Below are 6,675 nucleotides of genomic sequence, written 5' to 3'. Positions count from 1 at the left end.
AGGTGGGAGTGTCAAGTAAAAATTGAGGCATTCGGTAGTAAACATGCTAACTGCAAAAATGAAAACTTTTACAATATTTAATTGTTATTGAAAATGTTTTACTTTCAGTTTCTTACCTGCCGTAGTATCAACAATATTGTCTTAAGGGAACAAATTTCCTGAAGATTCTTTCAACAATTTATGAACTGGTACTGGTATGTGGTAGGGGGAACAAGTCCGGCAAGTGGGCCTATTGGTCCTTTTTGCCAACCCCTGGCGACTACCTGAGTTGCTTGAACTAACCAAGGTGGGAATGTCAAGATTCATTCTTCGGGACCGCCGACAAATGAATGTTAACTCCCCCAGGTGGGTATCGAACCCACAACGTTCTGAACCGAGCGCACTGGGACCTGCGCCCCAACCCGCACGGCATTTACATCGCTGACAATTTATGAAATCAACCTTTTAAAAAAAATCGGTGATGCCAAAAACTGCATTCATGAACAATCATCACCTGGCATATTTTACGACCGTTTGCAACAGTTATCTAATTGATTTATTAAATCATATGGTTGCCTAATGCATATCAATTTTTAGCATTCCATTGTTTCTTCGGGTTTATATTTTAGACTTATTGTTATAATCGTTTTTTATGTCTGCCTTTTATTCATATTTTTGAATGTTGAAAACAAAGATTTATGAGCTTTACCACATCCCAGATTTTATGGGTTATAAAAAACATCGTACCGGTGTATCCCTAATGGAATTTGTAATCAATCAATGAATTTTACTGATTTAGGTTAACCTAAATATTAACATTGTTTAGTTTATGATAAATAAAATTTTATATAATGTTTTTAAAAATTATGAAATTATCTAGTAAGTAGCTATTTTAAATTCTTAGCGTCATGGACACCGTGTTACAAAAAAAAATTTTTTATTTGATATTTTATTTATTAGAACTCTTATTTCTTTTGTTTTGTAATATTTATAGTCTACTGTGACTAGGATCTATATAAATATAAAAGTAAAAATTAGTGCTTGTAACCTTTACTTACTGATTACTGTTTTAACGGATTCTGATTGCAAATGAAATTTTAAAATGTATTTATATCGGGGACAGTTTTATCCGACGCATCGTAAATCGCCAAAAGACACAAACAATCTTTTTATAGATTTTGATAATTTGCATCAAACAGTACATTGACATCCCGAACATTTCATGAATTTCCACTTATGGCTTTATTTCTTCAAACGTGTGATATGTATATGTTTTTTGTTCTAAAGTTGGTTCTTCAGAGAAAAAATGTTTGTTATATTGGTCAGTAGTTTGATAATAATATTTGCGAATCGATAATAAATTTGTATGATGTTTAAATGAATTAATATAAGAACAAGTGAAATAATGTTATAAGTATTATATATTTTATATATTATTAGTTTTAAAAAAAGCCGAAACATTACTAAAAATCAATATATTAAATTTAAAATATTGCAAATATTTTATTAAGAAATTAAATGAGGGATTAAGTGGTCTTATGATTGTTTGCTTCCTCACTTACGAAGGTAGGGAATCTATAAAGTTGATTATAGTTCATTATTATTATAAATTATTATGATTATAAATAAAGCAGCAAATGAATAGCATTTATATCCGTCCTCCATATGCATTCTTATGGAATATACAGTAATGATACCTGTCCCATATCTCTAGCAATATTAGGGAAACTTCTGCTGCAGTTCCAACACTTGTTCTCTGATTTTTAGCCCAATCATGAGAACCTAACAGCTATGTACCTATGTACAACCTATGTATTTTAAAAGCGAAAGGAGATATTTCAATCAAATTTCACATTTTTCCGTGAAGAAAATTATTATTCTTGTAATTTTTCCACTTCATCTTTTGAACTTTTTAATATTACTTATTGATTATATAACAAATTAATTATTTATTATATCAGTAAATAACACTCACAAAAAATAACACAAAAAAATGCAAAATTATTTCAGTTATCTTTTTTTTTAATCGACTTTTCGATTACACATAAAATCGAAAACTTTATTAAAAGCTTAAAACTTCAAATGTTGTGTAAAATAAAAAATCAAATTAAATTTATATTCGTAATACTTGTGATCACAAACCATAAACAACAACCCATGATAATATAAATCAAGAAAAAATACAGTAGGAAGCTTGATAAAGAGGATTTCTCCAATTAATTTTTGGTATCTTTTGGCCTTTAATTGAGAGCCATTAATAGGCCGGATCTGCGCTTTGACTTATGAACCCTTATGCAAATTACGTCAAACTGTTTTTATAGATATTTTGACTAAATCCTTATTTTATTTTTTGTTTTATTAGTATTTTAATGAACTCCCGATAGCTCCAATTTTTTGACATCAGTGTTTTTATTCCTGTTCTTCTCTTAAATTAAGGAAAATCTTGTCAAATCGAAGAAATAAGAGGAAAATTCGATATTTTATTATGTCTTCTTTATTGCTTTAATTTTCAGTTGTTATCTCATTGAATCTAAAGCACTTGAATGAGGTCTCAATTTGTTAATTGAATCTTCCTCATATCAGTTTGAATGAGTGATAAACAGTCATAGGTTTGCTTATAGCAATATTTTACCTTCAATAAAGAATGTTCTCTATAGCTCAAAAATCTAATTTCTAGCCCCACTCTGCTCAAAAAAGTTTTGGTAAAGCAATACGAACAGAGGTTACTATGCACGTGGGATCACCGATTTCAATGAAACATTTTTTTGTGATACTAGGTTAAAACATATTAGATACGTGTCCGAGGATTCTTGCTAATGCGCACTAAGGGAGCTTAGAAAAAATATTTTACATATTTTTAGATTTTATTTATGTTATCACCTACCACCTTTGTTCTGCATTTTGTAAATAATATTACTGCATAGATTTTTCTTAAAAATCCAAAAATATTTTACTTTGTCAACTCGAACAAAATATATTTAGCAATAACCTATGTTATGGATACACCGTTAAAACGATTCAGACCTACGTTGCGAAATGAACTTAAAAATATTTTTTTTATTTTTTCAAAAAATCGTATTTAAGGGGCTTGAAAGATGTTAAAAACGAATCTAAATAGCATTTACAGAATTTTTTTTGGCCTGCTATATCAGAAGCAATTTTAGTATTTTTTTTTTTCAGATTTTGTATAAATTCAAACTCAATTAATACAATTGTCAATATGTTTTTGTTATTCTACTTCCGAAAACAAATCTATTGGTATATTGTTACCTCACTATGCTATGGATATCAACGCTAATAAAATAATTTAGTCCGACTGACCTAGGAAAGTGGGAACCAAATTTTTATGGAGAAATAAAGTTGATATTTATTTTTTGCACCCTAGAAAACCCTGTTTTTCGAAATTCAATAACTTCAACACGATACCTCTAATCTTCAAGAAACTTAAAAGGGGCTTAGGGCACTAAATCTCCACAAATGGTACACATTTGACCTTCGTAAACAAATCAGAACCGGAGATATAAAATAAAACTTTTAAGTAAATTTCATTAATTTGAAGCTGTATTTACTCCCATCATAATTAACAAATTCTAAAAGATATCCTTATGGGCCGAAATAATGGGTATTTAGCTATCCAACAGTTGTGGTTAAGTTGAATTTAGATAACATTTATAGGAGTTATGAGTTTAGTTCATGAAAGAGGGACATTGGCGGAAAAAAATATACTCCAAACATCAAGCCCAAAAATTTATAATTTTTGATTAATATGAAAATAGGTATTCAAGGATTTCAAGAGTCGCTAAAAACTAATCTGACTTGAGTTTTCCTAAACAATTTTTATTTTTCTACTTTACTGGGAGCTACTTTTGGTTTTTGTGATATCTCATTGCTTTAAAATTTTCAGATTAATTATTCTTATCTTAATAGAACTTCATTTAGATTTTCAATATAGCTATATTTGGCCGGCTCCCAAAGTTAAAATCCTTTTAATTCGTTTCACTACCGCCACAATTTTATTTTGAGGCAATCTTGAGATAATGCTTTGCTTATGAAAACCTGATTAACAACTAATTTGCAACTACAGACTATGAATATTCTTAGTTACGTGGAATATTCTTACAGAAATGTTTTATGCAATCTGATGTTGCGGTTATCCATGGTTTCCGTGGTACAGCGGTAGGCTGTCCATAGTACCGTGATAGTGTTGGACACTATGATCTTTTAAGTTCGTTGGGCTTCAATCGCATTCGATAAGACAATATTTCAGAACGTGAAGCGTTACAGCCACGTTGAATCTGTCGGGGGCGCTGATGAAAGGGCTTTAAAGCTATAAATAAATAAACAAAATCTTTTGAGCCAGGCTGAAAATTATTTCTGATGTATTAAGTATAAAAATAACCGTGAGCCTCTTCGGCAGGGTGAGACACCCTAATGAAAAAAAAAACGTAAATAAAAAAGTTTTTTTTTCTTAAAATAATTTGAGTTAGTCTTATATGTGAATATGTTATTATCGTATTGCATGAAAACCATCGTTAGTAAGCTTGACAAATCTGGATAGAATGTCGGCCACCATTAGAAGGGTGTAATAGAAACTTTACAAATTAAAAATCAATCAAGCAAACCTGAACTTTTTTTCACGGCTTGTATCTGACATAAAGTTTAAAATAACCTCCTGCAGAGGCCAGCTGATGATGAAAAATACCAAAATAAGAAAAAACTGATTTAGCTAGGGTTATGTTTTGATAGATTATTGTATTTGGATGAATATGAACGAGAATATCCGCCATCCATCATGAGGAGGAAGTAATAAAAATTTGAAAACTTAAAATCATTTTAGCAAAGATGAAATTTTTTTCATATCTTATTCTTGATGGTTTTTGCAAGGCTGAAAATTGTTTCATGTCTTGTTCCTGACACCTAAAAGTAACAGTTAGCCACTCCAAATGGAAGGGAAATAGACCAGGTGTTGATGAAAAACAACAATTCTTTATTTCTTTTTTTTTCTATAAATAATTTAAGGTTAAGGGTCAACAGACGAGCTTGCTTGCAGGAGGGTTGGAGTTGTAGTACTATTTTCCGAAAAAAAAAGAAGCAATTTTTTCTTTTTTTTAGTAATATTGTTATCTATTGTAATTAGACGGCCTCGGTATAGATTCTTTAGTAGTAGGTTTGTTTATTAATTTAGCGAACAAATCGATTGCTGTGTTACTAAAAAAAACTTTCATGATTTTTACTATTGAAAAGTTTTCTGCACTGCAAAAAGGAGGTAGCTCCCATTTTTCAAGTTTTCATAAAACTGAAAAATTTTTAGAAATGCAAACATATAATCCCCCTCTCTTCCATCCTCTCTCACTGGGCAGGGAGGGGATCCACCCAAGATTTCCCCTTGGGCTTGTTATGCTAAGGCATTGTCTATGTTCTGGTTTAAACTGGTCTTTTAAAAATTTGTATGAGCAATTTTTAGCTACTCTGACAGTGCACCTCAGAAATATATCTTATATTTTATAGAAATTTTTCGTGCTATTCATTAACTCTAAATTCACTGTACCTGTCATCCTTTAATTTTGATGATATGTGTCTTATTCAAATCCAATATCATTTTTCTTAAGGCGTTATCATCCAATGTCATTTTTACATTAAAAAATTAATACCCAAGTAATATTTAAGACAAAAACAGGAGAATTAAGCTTGAAATAGTTGTTAAAAATATAATAGGAAAAAGTATGGATGAGTAAAAACAAAAAGACTGAACATTTAATAAATATCATTTATTTTAAAATCTAGATTTAAAAATTACTTATTGAAATTTCCTCCCAATTACTAATGCAATCTTAAACTGAGTCTTTCTCCCAAAAACCTCATTTAGTAAATATTTTTCTATCATAACACTTACTTTTTAGCACTTTCATGGTCCTTTTTCTCATTTTGTTTTTATTTGAATTTTAGAGATTAGTTTTTTTTTACTTCCAAGTCTTGAAGAAATAAAAAAGTATGTTTGTTTCTATAGTATTTGTATTTTTTGTTTCATGAAAAATCTTGGTAATGAATCATTGCATAAAAATTGTTTTGGTATATCTCTTAGAAGGAAATTGGGTGTTCAATTTTTTTTCCTTTTAGAAGCATATAACTGCTGATAAATACCAATGTACTACTTCCAAAGCTTTATGACTCAAGCTATCCCAATAAGTTTTATTTTCTTCATGTTTCTTTTCTATCTTATCTTTGACTATTCTCTTATAAAATGAGAATAACTAGCGGATTCTGTAAAAAGATAAATCCTCTGAAGGGTTTGTTACACTTGTACTTTATTATATCATATGGTGTTTAGTAACTTTGTTAATTCAAACAAAATATTAAAATGTTTTTTACAACATTCTTAGCAGTTATAACATATAATTAAAAAGATTTATAAGTCAAACCTCAGATGTCTAATTTCTTTTTTAAAATTACTTCGTAACATAAAAAAAACTATGTACTATTTTAAAAAATGATGTGAGTAACTTACAAAGCAACAGTCAATACAAGATGATTCTAGAATGATTCATTGATTTTTTAAACAATTTAAATCATATTATCAATTTTTTTTTATTTATTAATAATAAAATTAATAAAATAATAAGGCTATAGAGGATTAATTGTTATAACAATATTTCAGGAAGTACATTAATTATTATAGAATATAAATTGTAATGTTTA

At 29.2% G+C, this 6,675-nt stretch overlaps 1 protein-coding gene across 8 annotated transcripts in view; it reads left to right on the top strand.

Moving 5' to 3' along the window:
* The window catches only part of Arms (Ankyrin repeat-rich membrane spanning), a 110,116-nt gene that overhangs the window by 20,730 nt on the left and 82,711 nt on the right, over positions 1 to 6,675 (top strand). The window lies entirely within an intron of this gene.

The sequence above is a fragment of the Halyomorpha halys genome, unplaced genomic scaffold (genome assembly GCF_000696795.3).
Source record: "Halyomorpha halys isolate HHAL.00 unplaced genomic scaffold, Hhal_1.1 Scaffold194.1, whole genome shotgun sequence".
Taxonomy (NCBI): domain Eukaryota; kingdom Metazoa; phylum Arthropoda; class Insecta; order Hemiptera; family Pentatomidae; genus Halyomorpha; species Halyomorpha halys.
The sequence above is the reverse complement of the archived record's forward strand: the minus strand, read 5'-3'. Positions and strand labels throughout refer to the sequence as shown.